This window comes from Nanorana parkeri, unplaced genomic scaffold, assembly GCF_000935625.1.
Source record: "Nanorana parkeri isolate BGI_ZX_2015 unplaced genomic scaffold, ASM93562v1 scaffold728, whole genome shotgun sequence".
In the NCBI taxonomy this organism is placed as follows: Eukaryota; Metazoa; Chordata; class Amphibia; order Anura; family Dicroglossidae; genus Nanorana; species Nanorana parkeri.
The window spans coordinates 352,389-372,210 of record NW_017306996.1 but is presented as its reverse complement, the minus strand read 5'-3'; the positions used below and the strand labels follow the sequence as shown (position 1 = coordinate 372,210).

The 19,822-nt window shown below is 44.8% G+C and overlaps 1 protein-coding gene across 1 annotated transcript in view; it reads right to left on the bottom strand.

Annotated features, from left to right (window-relative positions):
* Window positions 1-19,822, bottom strand: part of EDIL3 (EGF like repeats and discoidin domains 3) — a 534,632-nt gene that overhangs the window by 482,017 nt on the left and 32,793 nt on the right. The window lies entirely within an intron of this gene.

Sequence of the window (19,822 nt, the reverse complement as noted above, 5' to 3'; positions counted from 1 at the left end):
ATTGTATTGTAACTGTAAAGTTATCCTTATATTGTAAAGCAAAACAAATGCAGATAACTTTTTGCTGTTATACTTATATTGCAAAGCACTGCGCAAACTGTTGGTGCTATATAAGTCCAGTATATTAATCTGATCAGAAGCCCAATGCTAGTCTATGGGAGGTCAGATCTCAACGGACGTGCATCCATTAACATCCAATTAACTCCCACTTTAGCAAGAAAAGGAAATTAATTAAAACAAACTGGTAATCTAAAACAATTCAAATGGGCCAGTATAAACAGATAAATTCAAGCCGTGTTGGATGTCAGAGGAATTTGGCTGGGTTAACATCCAAAACTCCAAACCTTCCCAAATAGCATAGTTTTTATCTTCCAGCCATGGTCAGGATTTCTCATTTAGCAAAAAAAATAATATGTTTGTGATGAAACATAAAACCAGGCAAAGCAGAGGTGAGCCGATTTGAGCAATCTGAGAAAACATCTCAAAAATGTATTTTCATAACTCTGTTACCAAATGACACTGACTGCATATGTAGATCACTGGGCTTTCTTGACTATGTCCCTACAAACACAAGTCAGAAAAAAAGAGTTCCAAGGAGATTTCCATGCCTGATCTAGCAGAGACAAGCTCCCATACTTTGATGCAAGAGGAATGTTGGTTAAAGCAAGTCTGTCGCTATATTTAAAATACTTAAAAAGGCTTCCTGCAAAAAAAAAGGGGTTAATGGTTGCCCCTACAGCCACTTGCACCAGTGATCCCTGTTGTCTTTAAGCCCCCTTTCAGATGGGCAGTGCAATCAGGTCCGCCTGTCAGTTTTTCAGGTTGGATCTTGTTATCTCTCGTCTTGATTATTGCAACTCCCTCCTCATTGGCTCGCCTTTACACAGGCTATACCCCCTTCAGTCTATCCTGAATGCTGCTGCTAGACTCATCCACCTAACCACCCACTCAGTGTCCGCAACCTCCCTTTGTCAATCCCTCCACTGGTTTCCAATCGCCCAAAGGATAACATTCAAAATAATAACAACCACTTACAAAGCCATTCATTTTGTCTTGAATTGTATTGTAACTGTAAAGTTATCCTTATATTGTAAAGCAAAACAAATGCAGATAACTTTTTGCTGTTATACTTATATTGCAAAGCACTGCGCAAACTGTTGGTGCTATATAAGTCCAGTATATTAATCTGATCAGAAGCCCAATGCTAGTCTATGGGAGGTCAGATCTCAACGGACGTGCATCCATTAACATCCAATTAACTCCCACTTTAGCCAGGTCCGGAAAAACAAACAGAACAGAGTTTTGTTTTGGCGTACCTGATTATTATTATACAGGATTTATATAGCGCCAACAGTTTGCGCAGCACTTTACAATATAAGTAAGACATTACAATTACAATACAATTCAAGACAAGATGGTAAGGAGGGCTTGGGCCATGATGAGGAGTGCCAGGCCCATGATGGATTGGGGTAATCTGTGCCAACAGACACATGTCAGTTAACATTAGACTCCCCATTGTCCTAACATTGGTGTGGTAAATTCAGTTTTCTTGCGATGGAGGAAAAAATTGGACAGACATAAACAACAGTGAAATTGGTTCCGAACTTGTTTGATCAGCAGGGTGTCCCCTGCTGATTGAAACTGACAGACACATGTGTGAAAGTGGCCTAAGTCTATATAGGCTTTTGCATTGGCACACCTCCAGGTGTGTTGGATACTTTGTCCCCCTGTGCATGTAGTGGTTCCTTTTGCTGGGCCCTATGTCATTACTTTGTCCTGTGATGACTCAGGGGTTGGCAAAAGGAGCAACAGGGTACAGTGGGGATTAGGGATCCTTCAATCCTGAAAGTGTTGGATGCAGAGGATTTTTCTGCCAAAACAACACTTAAAGACAGAACAGCAGCACGATATTAACTTTATAGGAAAGCTTTTTTTTTGTTACCTTTTTTAAGTTACAATTCATAAATAGCAAAATGTAATAAGGTTAGAGACACAGGGATCAACTTTGCATTTAGATTTAAATCATGTTATTTATTTATTTTTTTAGCTGTTTCCATGGAGATTGTTCAGAAAATACCATGCCTGTAAATATCTAAAAAAAATATTTCTTGCTCTAAATTATAATTAAACTTCAACCTGTAGAAAAATTAACTTCCTATGCTAGTGATTAAATAATGAAGTCTAGTTAAACCTACACATTCCCATGCTAGCAATAAATGCCACATTTGTATCAGCAAGTCGGGTTGAGGGCTGAATCTAATTTAATGAACTAATACATGTATCATTTTGTTGGCACAAGGTAGGTCTGTGATACTGTCTTTCAAAAAATATTATATTTTCATGCAATCCATAGATCCATAGACAAAAAAACACAACAAAACTAAAAAAAAAGTGTTTTGTTTTTTTTTAAATGAATGTTGACCAGTGCTCATTTTAAAACAACTTTTTATTCTGTAATTTGTCCTGTTTTTATTGGCACCAAAATTACATGCAAAGCATGTCAAAGTTATTTACAAAAGGCACAAAATTAATAAAAAGGAAAAGGGTTAATATGATAAAAAAAATGCTTGGTAAATATGCACCAAATAAATACATGTGTTATGAAACAATCATTTGAGGTTCCCAAAAAAAAAGAGAGAGAAGGAGAGAGATGGATGCACATTTAATAAAGGATATACCCATGACAAAGTATTCTCCAAGCACTAATGAGCTAATGAGGAAGACGCTGTTTCTTTTCAGTTTTGTTTTTCCCTGAATCCTTGGACTGAGCCATTAGAGATTGAACTCTGTAAACAACAGGCTTTTAACAACAAGATGGTAAGAAAAGCCTGAAAAACACATGAAAAAAAACCTAAGGCTCCACTAGCTGGCAAAATATAAAACTACATAATATTAATACAATATCAATAATATCAATATCATATCATTTTTTTTTAATTATTTCGGTTTATTGGATTTTTCAGGTGATATACATAAAACACAATACAATAACAGGGGGTAGATTAGCAGTGCAATCAATACATAACAGTATTTAGTAAGTTCATGCCCCGCATGTCAGACAGACACTAACAAGGGGGAACACAATGACGCCGGGAGGGGGCAGGGATGGGGGGGGGACAAGACAGGATAGGGTAGGGAGGGGTGTTGGTGAACTTGCTCTATAGTTCCCTAGATGCTATATGTGTGAAGGCTTAAGGCTGAACCGTTGTCCGGTTGTGCTCAATCCCACAGTGTATGTTCAGGCTGGGTGTTATCCTGTGCGTATAGCCACAAATGAAACAGATAAACATTACAGTTAAATAATACAGAGAAACCTAGGACCCCCAAACGTGTTATCCTCTCAGGAGTAGGTACATAGCAGCTTTTACCAGGGTGAGTCTCACGCCTTCATTGTCCATCTTATATAATTTCTATTTGTCAAGCAAGTGGGAACGGTAAGTAGCAGAGTCCTGGAAGGCCAACCAGCACGCCCACTTCTTATAGAATGTAGCGTACGAGTCCTTGGAGGTGTATAACAATTCCTCCATCAGTTTGATGTTATCCACTTTCCGAAACCAGTCCTGCAGGGAGGGGACATTGGCGGATCCCCAGCATCTGGGTATGAGAGATTTGGCCGCATTCAACAGACATGGGACCACGGATTTCCGGTAGGTTCACAGGGAATCAGTGGTGAGATGAAACAAAACCACCCAAGGATCACTCGGTAGCTGCTCACCACTGATATGGTTAATAAGCTGAATCACCTGTGTCCAAAAAGGTATGATCAACGGGCATTCCCACACGACCGCCAGCAGTGAGGGTCAAGGAGGGGGTTAATCGCGTGCATTTTGGTAGGTACAAAGTACCACCTTGATAATAACTTATAATTGGTTTCTAACGTGGGGACGTCTATGGAGGAGGTAGTAACCAGTGCCAGAACTCGAGATCTTTCCTCAGGAGTAAGAGTGCGGCAAAGGTCCGTCTCCCATTTGCGTAGGTAAGACGGGGGCATGATGTGTTCCTCGGTGAGAATGGTTTTATAAAAGTAGGAGAGGCAATGAGTGGGCACCGATTCAGAGCTCAGAATGGATTCCATGAAGGTATAGTCTCAGGGCGTTCTTAGAGGTTTTGGAAGGGAACTTATAAAGTGGGACAGCTGGCGGTGTTTCCAGGAATCTAGTGGTGCCTTGCCCCACTTGGACCTCAGAGTTATCAGAGGTGTTAAAGAGGTGCCTGTCAACACTTCACCCAATTTAAGCGTGGTAGAGTCTGACCATTGCGCGAAGGATCTGTCCGCTCTCCCTGGGGGGAAGAAGTCAGAGCCCTGTAAAGGCATAAGGCAAGAGTTGTGTGGCCAACGGAACCTGCGGTGTAGGCGATCCCAAGAACGCAGCGTTGAGGAAGTGAGGGGTAATATAGTGTAGGCAAATGGCCTCCATTCAGGGGGCAACCATATCACCTCCCCCATAGGGGGCCCCACAAGCCGCAGTCTCCAGGGACACCCAATTCTTACCTGCGCCCCATAAACCCAGTCTACCACTCTTACCATCTGGGCCGCTGCGTGGTAGACCCGGAAGTCTGGGAGGGCCAGCCCCCCATTTCGTCTGGTCCGTACCATTATCTTGCCCGCGATCCTGGGGGTGCGGTTCTGCCAGATGTAGGTAGATGTTATTCTGGCGAGGGTCCTGAAGTACGCACCTGGTAATTCTATGGGGAGCATCAGGAACCGGAACAGGACTTTAGAGAGAATCATCATCTTTACCGCGTTTATCCTCCCTACCCAGGGCAGTGTTCGTAGGGAGAAGGAGGTCAGATCTGCTTTTATTAAGTTCAGTAGAGGTATAAAGTTGCTACGGTAGAGGTCTGAAAGTTTACGTGTCAAGTGAATGCCCAAGTATCATATGGAATGGGGGCGCCATTGGAAGGAAAAGTGGGGTAGGAGGGCCCGAGCGTCCTCCTCCGGCACGGTCAGGTTAAGGATTTCAGATTTACTCATATTAATTTTAAAGTTTGAGAGAGAGCCATATTGGTCTAGTGAAGCTAATATTTGTGGGAGAGATATGCGTGGGTTACGAACATAGAACAGGACGTCGTCCGCGTATGCTGCTCATTTGAATTCGCCCGCTGGGGTTGGGATACCTTGGATGTCGGGGTTCTGTCTAATGGTGGCTAACAGGGGCTCTAGTGAGATGGCGAACAATAGGGGGGATAAGGGACACCCCTGTCTAGTGCCATTGTAGAGGGTGAATGATGGGGATAAGGAGCCATTGATGCGAATTCGTGCCGTGGGGTTGGCGTAGAGTGCCGATATCCACTCCAGCATCCGGACCCCCAGACCAAGGTGGGACAGGGTGGCGAGGAGAAAGTCCCACGCCACCCTGTCAAATGCCTTCTCCACATCGGTGGAAAGGAGCAGAGCGGGACAATTCTGACGCTGAGCCATGTACATCAGGCTGATGGATTTAAGAGCATTATCCCGGGCTTCTCTACCCGGGATAAAGCCCACCTGGTCTGGGTGTATCCATGATGGAAGGAGAGGATAAAGCCTATTCGCCAATATCTTAGCGTATAATTTTGTATCCACGTTTAGTAAGGAAATGGGCCGATAGCTGGCACAGCTCGAGGGATCTTTTTCAGGTTTGGCTATAACTGTGATGTGGGCACATGGGGGTATTTTTGGAGATAGCGTTTATAGTAAAGTAGGGTGAACCCGTCTGGGCCCGGACTTTTACCCAATGGAGTGCTTTTGATGACCGACTTAAATTCTAATTCCGAGATGTCTGCGTCAAGCTGCAGAAGAGAAGACTATATTAAAGGCTTTCGTGGTGTTCTGTTCCAGTAGGAGTCGTAATTCACCACGTTTGGATAATAGTTCTTGGAGGGTCAGGGGGTCTTGTAGACTCTTATGGGACGTTTCTAAACGTTGTATCTCCGTGAGCAATGCCTCCATGGTCGCCATCCTTTCCCGCTTACGCCTGGCCCCCACAGCCATCAGTCTGGCCCGCAGAACAGCTTTGTGGGCTTCCCACGTGCATGCCGCCGAGACCTCGGGGGAGGCGTTGGTAGCGAAGTAGGAAGCTAAAGTCTGCGACAGCTCTGAAGAGATCATCTGGTCATGCAGTAAGGAATCGTTAAGTTTCCAATTAAACGTCCTGACACCCAGGGAGTCCAAAGACAGTGAAAGCATCACTGGCGCGTGATCCGAGATCGTGGTAGGTAGGATCGCCGTTGATTGTAAGTTTTCCAGGAGAGTGTGATCCACCATGATCACGTCAATCCTGGAATAAGTGGAATGGACCGAGGAGAAGTGCGTATAGTCTCGGACCCCTGGGTGAAGGAGGCGCCAAGCGTCCACCAACTGAGACTTGTGGAGGGCCCTGCGCAAGGAGGCAAGATGGGAAGGCAGATTGCGTGTGGCCCCTGAGGATGAGTCCAGTAGGGGATCTAAGCATAAATTCAGGTCCCCCGCCAGAATGAGTCTACCTTTACGGAAGTCCTCAATTTTGCCCAGGACCCGTCTCAAGAAGGACACCTGATGTACATTCGGGGCATACACGTTAGCCAACGTAAACTCTACTCCCTGAATAGCTACCTGCAGAATGAGATAACGACCATCCGGGTCAGTCAAACGATCTCTGATTTGCACCGAGGGACCCCCTCGGAACCCAATAGCGACTCCTTTAGCACGTTTAGTGGGGGATGCACTGTAGTACCAGAGCGGATAGCGGTGGGCTTTAATCAATGTCGGAGAGATGTAGGAGAGATGCGTCTCCTGAAGGAAGACTATGTCAGCTTCGCTCCTGTCAATCTCCGTCAGGGTCTGGTAGCGTTTACGTGGGGAGTTAAGGCCTCTTACATTATACGTGATTATTTTTAGAGCCGCCATTGATACATTCCGTAGGGGGCCTCCGCAAAAGACCTTGGAGACCAGAGCAAGTTCACAACACATAAGGGAGGTAGACAAAGGCAGGGAGGACACAGAGGGGATCAAGACCAGACATGTGCAGACTCATCTGCCTTATGCTAAGTGCCGTAAGTACGGCAGCAGATGCCTTTTCGCAGGGCCAAGGGCTCCCCGGGAAGGCATGGCCTAGTGGGGGTGGAGGGCCTCGTACGGCAGGGCTTGCAGTCCACATACAAAAATGCAGGGGGACTCTTATGCGTGCGGCCGAAGCCTCCCCTCCCCGAGTGCATACAAAATACATGCGATATACTTAGCCGGAACTTTTGGCAAACATTTGTGAAGAAGAAAACCATAACATATCGATCCAACTCAGATCAAACAGGTGACATAGTAATAAAGGACAACTTCGCCTGGTGCCTCTGACAGGTGGCATAAGAGGGCACCTCAGTGGAGCTCTAAGCGAGCAACAATGTGTGGGAATACCCGCCTGTCACGGACATTCCCAGCTGCAGTGTCTGGGACGCAGATCCCGGGCCCTCCTTCAGCTCAGACGTCAGGGAGTGACGTCACGCTCCGCCCACGGCCGCCGGCTCCCTCCTTAAAAGCGAGGGAGATTCAATTGCTCGGCATTCAGCCAATGGATAACTGTACGCTGAGCAATTGCTCTTATACCCCCCAACTGAACTGCCACAACCTGCTAGAACCCTTGAAACCTCACAGGAGTGAGTACCCAGCTCGTCAGCACAGCTTACCTCTCTCCCGTCTGGCAAGGACTGCACTGCTCGTCGCAACTGCAAGTATTTCAGCTTAACAGCCTGTGATCATTGTACAGCCTTATACTAGCGCCATCTGCTGGTTCAACTACAGATTACACCCTCCTATAGAACTGCTTGTACTCTGGACTCTCACTGTGTTTAGTTGGAGCTTCCTCCAGGCAATTGCGCAGGGGTTCATGTGATAAAGTGTGGGGAGTTATACGTTAACCCTTGGTTGTGGGTACTGTATTTAATCACCAGTATATGCGGTAATACACTGGTAACTCCTCCCATTGTTTCCCGTGGTAAATGATGCTTGTGGGAACTGCGCCCCCTCACTACACCAAAGAGGGTTAAAGCAGCATCCCCAATCTGACCCACTCCCTCACCACATTGGGGAAAGCCCTGAGGTTCCTTCTTGAGCTCCATAGGAAGGGGGTAGAGCTTTACACCGCCATACGGCAAAAGGGCGGTGGTATATTCAATCTCCCGGGGCAGAGTATGATTAAGGACTGTGCCGGGAGCCCCTCTGGGGTTTCGGTGCAGCGTGTTGCCAGTGAGATGAGGGGGAGACACGCCATTCTGGTGGTCGGTCAGCCCAATCAGGCAAATCAGGCATGGAAATCTCCAGCTTGGTGCAAAAATCTGCCAGCTCCTCAGGGAAGCGCAGGATCGCTGATTTACCCTCCCGGGTAGCTATGAGGCAGGCGGGGGACCCCCATCGGTATGGGATATGGGCATCTTGCAGCAACTTCAAGAGGGGTCTGAGTTGTAGCCAGCAAACCAGGGTCTCCGGAGAGAGATCAGGGAAGAGTTGAATCTTCGCCCCATCAAAGTCCACTTCAGAGGAGGACTTTAGGTGTGTGAAGATCAGGGACTTATCTGCGTAGTAGTGGAGCCGCACTATGACGTTGCGGGGTAGCTCTCCCGCCAATGCTCTGGGCTTCAGGGCCCTGTGCACCCGATCAAACAGGAGGGTAGAGGTAGGGGGTCGACCCAGGATGGTATTGAGGATGCCCCTGACAGTGTCCGAGAGGTCCGCGTCACCCGTGGCTTCAGGCAGGCAGTGGAGACGCAGGTTGTTCCTGCGGTTCCTGTTCTCCTGGTCCTCGATCTTGTATAGGGCTTGGCGGGTGTGCAGCCAGGAGAGCTTACCCTGATTCTGGAGCTCACGGATGGCCTGAGTGTGTTCATCCAGGCGGTCCTCCACGGCCTCCACGTGGTGTTCGGACCTGAGCGCCATCAGGTCCGACTTAATAGAGGTCTCCAGGCGGAGAAACATAGCCGACAGCTCCCGCTTGGTCGGCATGGATCGTGCCAAGGTGTGCATCGACATTTCGGAGCCGTCATCTGAGCCCTCCGCCTCCGACTGGGCCGAGGCATCATCACGCTCAGGCCGGCGATGGTGAGTAGAGGCCTTCACAGGCCGCGCTGGCGAGAGGGTTGGAGGCGCGTGCAAGGCCCCGCGGTCATCCGGCGGGGATTACACCGCCCATAGGCGCTTGAGTGAGCCCGCATTCGGTCTCTTGGCTGAGCCTGACTTTTGGCCTCTTTCCCCCCCCATGAGGATAGCAAGGGAGTCCGGCGAAGTGTCCTTGTGTCACAGGCAACTCGGGGATGGAGCGGGAGCTTCAGTTAAACACGTCCAGCCGCCGCCATAGGTAAGCCACGCCCCTCAATATCATATCATTTAATATCAATTGCAATATTTTATATATACCTGAAAAAAATTAACTATTTTTTTTTTTTTAAATCCTGGTCATAATAAAGAAAATATGTTCAAACTATTATTCCCTATAAAGATGTTCCATGCCAAATACGGCAATATGGATATAATATCAGTGGAGCACTTACTGTATCTCTAACAAGAAATGACCAGTAACCGCAATTCTACACTAAATTATATATAGCCTAACTGAGATTGACTTATTGTGTGCAAGAATTATGTTTATTATTGAGGATATGTTATACCATCTTCTGCACTGAAATTTTCAGTATACTATGTATTTTACATTGTTAAAGAAGAACTCCATGATTCATTAATTAACCATTACAGTGTGGGGGTAGCCCCAAGTTCTTGTTTTAGTCTAGGGATGAAAATAAAGATAGCCTCACCTCATTGCTGGTCCCACCTGGTTACTAGACCGGTCCCCGTGGCCTATTCTCCCCTGGACTCTGGCGGTCTAAGGACCTGTGACATCATCCTAATGCAGGTCCATTATATCTAAGGATGCTGAGGGACAAACCACAGCCAGCGTGGAGGGAGAGAGAGGAAAGCGGTCACTGCCACAGGACCAAGGATCAGGTGAGTGTATCATCTTTATTTTCGCTCCTAGACCAAAACAAGTGTTTAAAGGAAAACTATGGGGTCAGTGTTTTTCTTCTGAGCCGACCTGTGATAGTCTCATTGTAACAGGTCAGCTAGAACTATGAGGTGAGTGGAAATCACTCATCTCATAGTTATCCTTTAACCCTTGCAATGTGGGGGTACCCCCGCTGCAAGGGTTAAAAAATCCTGGAGTTTTCCTTTAAACTCAAACCGAAACCTCCGATATTAAAAGGACCATTCCAGTTTATGGAGTAGATACTGACCAGAATGCCTTCTGCCTCCCTTGCTTCCTAAATCCCTTAAAGACAAATTACTTTTGCTTCACCTTTGACCTCACACACCAATAAACAATAAATGTGCTGGCTGAGAGTGACTTTTATAGATGAAAAACAATTCATGTTGCCAAACACAGAAAATCCTGAGGGCACAGAACTGTCCAGACTTACAAAATGTGTGGATCTGATTCTATAGATAACAAAATGTATCTTTGCTGTTAATCTTATTTCTCATTAAAGCTTAATTTACATAAAATAAATATTACAGAATGGTGACTTGGACAGGTTTATTATTTTTAAAAGAAAGATAAAATAATTTTTGGTTAATTTTTTTAACTTTAAGTTTATATGTTTGCTCATACAATTGATGCTTATTAACATGCTTTTAAATTCTGTATACAAATGTTTTTTTATATAAACATTTAAAATAGGGTGCTTCTTTAACACTCCAATTGCAAAGCATGCTGGGCTTTCTATTAAGAAATATGTATGCTTAAAAGTATCTAATCCCTGCAAAAATGTAATACATTGCAACTTAACAGTCCTTAGATTGCAGTTGCATTGGTTTTATTTTTCCAGGCTTTTCCTTTATTTTTGCCTAGCGATCCTGCCAGTAACGAAAATCGTGCGATAATCGCAAGGTGTAAGGGCACCTTTAGGTTGACACACTCACTCACATACTGTACTGTATCTATGAAGCAGCAGTGCTGTTACCCTAGGCTGCTCCCTCTTGATTTGGACTACAGAACACCAGAGGCGCAGGGACTTTTTACACTTGGCACAATGCAGTCAGGCAAGTACCGTTCTCCTGGCAACCGCCAAACTCAGACATGTCCATTAGATTTCCAGACAGAGAAGCATGATTCGTCACTCCAGACAACACGTCTCCACTTCTCTAGAGTCCAGTGGCGGCATGCTTTACATTTTACACCACTGCATCTGATGCTTTGCATTGCACTTGGTGATGTAAGGCTTGGATGCAGCTGCTGGGCCATGGAAACCCATTCCTTGAAGCTCTCTACGCACTGTTGTTGTGCCAATCTGAAGGCCACATGAAGTTTGGAGGTCTGTAGCTATTGACTCTGCAGACAGTTTGCAACTTCTGCGCACTGTGCGCTTCAGCATGCGGTGACCCCGCTCTGTCATTTTACGTGGCCTACCACTTCGTGGCTGAGTTGCTGTTGCTCCCAGTTGCTTCCACTTTGTTATAATACCACTAACAGTTGGCCGATGAATTTTTAGTAGCAGGGAAATTTCACAGAACATCCTGAATCCAGCCAAAAGCATATAAATTAATGATTTATCCTTAAAACATAAAACAATGATTCAATAAACATGAACACTAAACTTCGAAATCTTAAAAATGCATTTAAGTACCTTATGAACAAAAATGTAGCCCATGCTTTTACTATGAAGATGCCATGTTGTCATGTACATACCTCTATATATACACCTTAGAGTAATGTGTGCGGCGTTCTAAGACAAGAAACATAAGAACAGATGCTGCTACACAGCTTATGTGCTAAATTTAACCCAGTACCTTAGGCAGAAAGTGATAAAACAGTGAAAAGCATTTCCACTGCCGCTTGTGACACATGAATACTGATCTTTTATAGGCAGGCAAAACCTGAAGAGAATATTAATACAGGAAGAAAACCCACAAAAATGTTTCGACAGATGGAAAATCCAAAACAATTGCTCAATGATTTTCTCCCCCTACTGAACTTGGTACAGATGAATGTTCATGTGCCAAATGGATAGTTTAGCTTTGTTTGGAGAGATGATTTCTAAGTGTTCCTGGGAGCCTTCTATACCTTCACATCTACTGCATTGTAAGAATGTTTAAATTGGGAATTATTGAGCAATATCACAGTCTTTGCTACCTCATAGGGACTAACCGTAAGTGCAAATAAATATAAGTATCACGGACAGTACTCAGCTGTGTGGTTGCAATAGTCCACTAATACATGCAGAATTGCTTTAAAGTGACACTATACTCAGGAGCTAAACCCCAAAAATACATATTAATATTCATTAACTGTTAACAACAATGCAGTTTATGTGTGTATCATTCAGCTGTAGATCCTCAAATAATCTCTGAATTTGTGCTGACACTGTCCTTCCTTCTGTTTATTGTCTTAGAACGCTGCACACATTACTCTGTGTGCCCACAATTTTTTGTGTTAAGATCTACTTTTCAAATGATGAGCTACATGAGATATACCAACGAAAAAAAACCCTCCCTCGCTCTCTCTCCTGGCTGTCTCTCCTAGCTCTCCTGGCTGTCTCTACTTGCTCTCTCTCCTAGCTGTCTCTCCTTGCTCATCCTCCTGGCTGTCTCTCCTCTCTCTCCTGGCTGTCTTTCCTCTCTCTCTCTCTCTCCTGGCTGTCATTCCTCGTTTTCTCTCCTGGCTGTCTCTCTTCACTCTCTTGGCTGTCTCTCCTTGCTCTCTCCCCAGGATGTCTCTCCTCTCTCTCTTTCCTGGCTGTCTCACCTTGCTCTCTCTCTCCTGTCTGTCTCTCCCGCACTCTCTCCTGGCTCACCTTGCTCTATTTTGCAAACAGTGCATTGCAACAGGCTGTGTAAACTAATATTCTTTGATGCAATACACAGCACTCCAACCACCAGTATCCACCAGAAAATCTCATGTACAAAGATTATGAAATAGTTTGTTTTTCTATAAACACTTTTAAATTAAACTCAGGAGTTAAAACATAAAAATGCATTATAGTACCTTAACTATTAACAAAAAATGTAGCTTATTGTGCACGCAATACATCATATGCTCTAGATCAGGGGTGGCAAACACAAGCAAAAATGTCGATCAGGGAAGGCACAGTAAAGACAGAACTCCTGATCTGCATACTTTTTCCCGGTCAATGTATCAGAAGCCACTGATTTAGAATGACAGCCAGGCTAATGGCAATTTTTTTAAAAGATGAGCTCAGCAATGTCAGCTTCTATACTTCCTCTATACATGTGAGAGGTTGTAGCTGGTTGGGGGTTGCGGTGCTAGTATTTTCTGTTACATACACTGTTACACTGGATTTGCTGTGAATTTCAATAAAGTCTGAAGTATTGGAATTCTCTGGACAGTTTGGTCTGTTCATATACTACTACATTCCAAGGTGGAGATGCACCTATTAGACCAGCACCTGATGGCGGCTAAGGAATTGGAGCGGTGAGATTTCTTTTGGCTCTACATCAGATTTTGATGTTTTATTTTTACAATTTTTTCCAAAATGGCATATTACACCTCCAGCTTCTCTATGCTAGGGGTCTATTCACGAAGCTGCCGAAGGATCTGGCCGTAGCTTCGGCCTATCCTTCGGCTAGCTTCGGCCCCAGAACCCCTTCCGATCATGATACACACTGTCTCTGAGTACAATCTGCAAGTTAACTACTATACTGGGGGACTGATTCACTGCTACTGTTGTAGATAACCCTCTAGATCCTGCAAAAGCATTAACCCTTGACGTCATCCATCGCTCATCCAGTAGCACACTTAACGTTAACCCTCGCCACTCTCTTACTAACCCTGAGGCTGTGATGCAAGGTACCCTAACTCTCAGTTCACATAGAGAGTGAAACCAGAGTACCAGACCTGAGAAGCCTCCGCAGCTGTGATCTACGTGACCAGTAACCATACAGGCGTGACAGAATATTGGAACCCAAAAAATGGATCCAGCGGAGCTTGCAGAGCATCTTGTTGGCCTTTCTCAACAGGTTGACACCCTCACAGCCTCCATGCATGAGCTTCGGGTGGAGAACGAGGCTCTCCGCCTCCGTGCAGCCCAGAATGCGGCCCCTCCCCGTGAGCGTCCAGAGCCCAAGGTCTGCCCTCCGGAACCATTCTCAGGTGACAGGAAGGTCTACCGCCAGTTCGTTAGTTCCTGTCTATTGATGTTCGAACTACGGCCACGCACCTATCACTCTGACATGGTAAAAATACTCACCCTAATTTCATACCTAAAGGGTGAGCCCAGAGCATGGGCTGAGACCTACCTCGAAGAGGAGGGGGAGCTGCTGGGGTCCTTCGACGGGTTCCTGGACGCCATGTCTCTCCTATATGAGGATCCCTGCAAACAGCTGACTGCTGAGAACGCCATCCGAAACCTCAAGCAGGGAAGGAGACCGGTTGAGGACTACATCTCGGAGTTTAAGCGCTGGAGCAGGGAGACCCAATGGAATAACATCTCACTCCGGAATCAGTTCCGCTTAGGGCTATCCGACGCAATGAAAGACGAGATTGCACGCATGGAATTACCCACATCCCTAGATGACCTCATCCAACATTCCGTAGCCATTGACCGTCGTCTCCGTGAAAGAAGGGCGGAACGTGGCTACTCCTACAGTCCAGCTCCCTCTAGAAGTTCCAGACCACCCCCTAAGGAAGAGGCAATGGAGATAGGGGTGATTAGGGGTCCTTTAACCCACTCCGAAAAAGAGAGAAGGAGAGCTCAAAACCTCTGCCTTTACTGCTCAGGGCCGGACCACTCGGTCGCCACCTGTCCACTCCTAAAGAGGAAGACAGAAGGTAATGTTGCACCCATTTGTAAGGTCGACCATTATGAATCCCTCTCTAACCGCTATATTCTCATTCCTCTTACCCTACAGTGGGACCACGAGAGGATAACTGTTGACGCCATGCTGGACACGGGGGCTTGCGGCAATTTCATCAATTCACAAATTGTCGAAAACAATAAAATTCCACGTGTGATCAAGCATACTCCGTTGTCTGTAACCTTTATTGATGGTTCATCCTCCTCCTCAGGACCAGTGACCTCTCAAACTCAACCTCTGCTGGTGACATGCGGGGAGGGGCATACCGAATTCATGGTATTCGATATTATCCGCTCTCCCTTGTTTCCGATCGTGCTCGGTCTTCCCTGGGCACTGCTCCACCAGCCCTCCATACTGTGGGGGCGGAAAAAGCTCCTCTTGCAGTCTCAGTACTGCAGGGAGACCTGCTATCCCATCTCCCCTCTCTTGCTGACAGATTCTCAGGCTGGGGTGCCTCCTCCACATCTCCTAGATTTTGCCGACGTCTTCTGCAAACGCAGGGCTGAATCCCGGCCGCCACACCGTCCCTGTGACTGCCCTATAGATTTAATCCCCGGCAGTACCATTCCTACAGGTAGGATTTACCCACTCTCGCAGCCAGAGTTGGTGCATCTGAAAACATACCTGGATGAAAATCTGAAGAAGGGGTTCATTAGGCCGTCCACGTCTCCCGCCAGCGCAGGGATGTTCTTTGTCAAGAATAAGGACGGCACTCTGCGCCCCATAATAGATTACCGCTGCCTAAACAGCATCACGGTGAAAAACCGTTATCCATTACCACTCATCCCTGAGCTGATCGAGAGGTTGCAGACCTCCAAGATATATACTAAATGGGATCTCAGGGGGGCCTACAACCTGATCAGGATCCGCTCCGGGGATGAGTGGAAAACAGCATTCAGAACTCGGTATGGTCTCTATGAATACACTGTCATGCCCTTCGGGCTGTGTAATGCGCCCGCAACCTTCCAGCACTTTGTAAATGACATTTTCCGTGACCTGCTGGATGTGTGTGTAGTTGTGTATTTGGATGACATCCTGATTTACTCTGACACCTCAGCGGAACATACCAACCACGTCGGCTGGGTTTTAGCTCGACTCCGAGCACATTCCCTCTACGCCAAATTAGAGAAGTGCGTCTTTGGGCAACCTTCCATATCCTTCCTTGGCTACAGGATCACTCCTGAGGGGACCAATCCCTGCACCTCCAGTGGAAGTACAAGGGGAACTGGAGTACGAGGTGGAGAAGATCCTCGACTCCAGAAAACGTGGTTCAGTTCTCCAATACTTGATACGTTGGAGGGGGTATGGACCCATAGATTTCACTTCTGATTGGTCATTCACTCGGCTGCCCTCGGCAGCTTAGTGAATAGACCCCCTAGTCATGCTTTGTAAGTAGTAGTTACTGTACATCAGAATGGATTCATGAAGATGGAGCTATTAAACTTCACTTGTCATTTTTTCTTGTGATACTTTGCACCTAAAATGTTCATTTCACAAACACGAATATTGCTTAGATGTTAAATCTTTAATTTTCCACATGAACGGTTATTGTAGTGTATGTAAAGGCTCAATGCACAATGGTGCATAATATGCCTTATTTAGCCTGCTCTTTAAGTAGTGATGTTTTACTAGTGTAGTGTAATAACACTGCCAGTGTTTTTTAGTGGCCACTGGCCAGAATGAAAAAATCAATTCACAACATTAAATTCAGGCTGGTGAACTGAGTTTTAAATATGGTGTATGAGACAATAAGGCTTTCCACAGTTACATCCCCATTAAATGCCCATTAAATAATATAATAATAGTTGCACTCATAGGGTTCTATGTATAAAACATTTGCATAGCTTATTCGTCCAGGCAAAACGTCAACATTTGTCCTGTGCGAGTGTAAATGAGGCAAAAATGAATGTGTGTATTTTCTCTTGTGGTTGAATGTTCTTCAATACGCTTTTTCATAGAGAACACAGTAAATACGGAAAATACCGCGTTATGGCCAATAGATGGAGCTGATGATCATAGAAAATAAATATGTTAGTAACAACATAAAATGCTGCAATTGAGGAGAAGGCTGGAGAGATTGAGCCTCTCCAGCCTTCTCCTCAGAGATGAAGATATCCCAATAGTAGCAATGGTTACAGTTATATGGCCCATTCCTTCTCATCACTAAAATGTATTTATTTCCAATGATCCTTATCTCCATCTAGTAGCCATAATGCAGTATTCTCCTGATTCACTCTGTTCTTTAGGGGTAAACCTATTAAAGAACATTCTTACATCAGCTGGTTAACTCAAACTTACCGAAAGTACCTGCATTTTCTCTGGATGAAACAAAACTACAGATTCTTTATTAATAGACCCCTTAGTGAACTGAAACCCCTATGTGCAATCAGCCTACTGTAACAGACTTGGAGACTGCAAAGGCAAAATGACACTAGAACTACAAATGTGAGTTAGATTAACAAGACACCAAAAAGGATCTGGTGACATGTTTGAAATTGTTCATATGTTATTCAATTGTCTTACCTCTTAAAGTTTTGGTATTTGAAATATCTGATAAGGCTGGTGCTGCTGTCATGGTCTAATTGCTAGCAGTGTTTTTCAAATACAGTCTTGGCTCTGAATAACCTCAATCTCTGGCTAATATTTTGGGTAAGTGAAACAGTTTATATATTATGTATATAGAGGTTTGAATGGCGTTCCACCTACATTCTATCTAATCTCATTTTTAAATGATAAGATCTCTCTTATACTTTGTGCTGGAAGACAGGATTAACTGAAGTAGAAGCCACTGAAATAAATTAGATTTATATTGGTGCAGAAAGAGGGGGTTACCAATGAGGTGTTTGTCTTGGGACCCCGAATGTCTAATCGGCCATTTGGTTAAAAAAAACTTGGGTTTGCAGATCAAGACAGTCTATGGCATCAATCCATTAAGATGATCCCTCCTTAAAATATAGCTAGCTTCTGAAAGTGTGACAGTGTGGTTCTGCTGATGAGAGAATAAAATAGAGACAGAGAGGTGTAAATAAAATACCAGATTCATGTGGTTTCAATAATTAACTAACAATTTCATGCAAAAAAAAAAACATACCACAGCTATGCATTTATGTTTGTAACTGAATATTTTGATGAGACAATTATTGTGAAATAAGATAATGAACACAACTGAATTAGCTCATCTCTCTCAGTGAACCTGCCTTTATTGCTGTATCCTTGACACTGCTTGCACTTGCCTACAGATTTCCACTGTTACTTTGCTTAACAGCATCTTGCCACTCTTCTTGTCTCCTGGCTACAATGTTTTCTCTCTCATTCCCCAGTCTTTTCCATTTTTAGACTTTACTGTATTTGCATGTTTTTGTACTGTTCTGTCCTTTCCTGTCTGTTACATCCAACTTCATCTGCTCCCCATGCTGTAGTACCTCCTCTCGGCTCCTTCTCCCAGCTGTAATAATGCACATGGGCTTAAAAGGTTAGTTCACCTTTCACAAAAATGAAAATAGTTATTACTATATGTGTCACTTGCCCCTCCTTGCAGATTGTCAGCTCTCAGGAGCAGAGTCCTTCAAACTTATTTGTTTGGTATTGTATTCTAATTGTACTGTCTCCCCATATGTTGTAAATCCCTGCGCAAATTGTTGGTGCATTTTAAATCTTGTATAATAATATTATAATAAAGTGGTGGTGAACTCATGACACCTTCCTCACCCCCATTTTCCCAGTTTCACTTACCTGCCGTGGGGCCCATCGGGGGTGAGGAGGGTGTAGTGAGTTAGTTCACCTCCCCTTTTGTGAAAAGGTGAACTAATGATATGGACCAGAATGATTAGTGGGGGACCACATGGGATGGTATGGGTTGTCATGGGATCTCTTTAACCACATGATGATCGGGATCTTTACACCCCCTTCCTGTCCAGGCCATTTCTCAGTATTCAGCACTGTGGTACTTTGACTGACATTTATTCAGTCATGCAACACTCTACTGAAATAATTTTGTGCCATTTTTTTTGGAACACATAGGGGTTTACTCACTAAGCTGCCGTAGGCAACCGAGTGAATGACCGACCGGAAGCGAAGTGAGCCTAATGCTGTTCGGCTATTCACTTCAGGCTGGTACGGCTTCGCGTGGCTTCGGGCCGGCTGAACATGCTCAGCATGTTCGGCCGACCCGAAGTGCAGAAGGAGTTCGACTCAGCCGATCCAACATCTGGATCGGCTAAGCCGAACCTCCGGCAGGCTACTCGCTGCTGTTCGGTCATAGATTCTGAACAGCAGTGAGTAAATAGCTGAATGCTGCTGAGCGCCATTTGGCTCGGTTGTTCTGCTCACTCCCTCTGTGGGACCGAGCAGAACAGAAAAATAGTTTAAAAAGTAGAAAAAAAATATATAAAACGATTGTGCAGAGCTTGGGGCCGAAGCTAGCCGAAGGATCGGCCCAAGCTACGGCTAGATCCTTCGGCTGCTTCGTGAATAGATCCTATAGTGCTTTCTTTTGGTGGGGTTTAATCACCACTGAGGTTTATTTTTTTTTTTACTATACTGTATAAAGAAAAAAGTACCAAACAAAACAAAAAAAAAACAGTTTGCCCCACTTTATGTTATAAAACATTTACTATTACCCATTTTTTGGTAAAATATAAAAGATGGGGTCACATTGGCTAAAGAGACACCAAACATGTCAAGCTTTAAAATTCTGCATACCCGCAAACTCACAAAAAACTACCATACCCAAAATTGACCATAGGCGACGCTTTAAAAGCTTTTACTGCTCATCAGTTTAGTGTTAACAGTGATTGATGGCCCTAGAATTATTGCTCTCACTCTGATGTTTGCAGTGATATGTAACATGTGTGGTGCAATCGGCGCAATCAGTGTTTTTGCACCCGATGCATGTTTGCATGTGGACTTTACCAAAAAAAAATGTTTTTTTTATATGTAACTTTTTTAAAATCAGATAATTTTTATTAAGTTTTTCTTTTAACAGAAAACATAAAACTAATATACTGTATATAACAA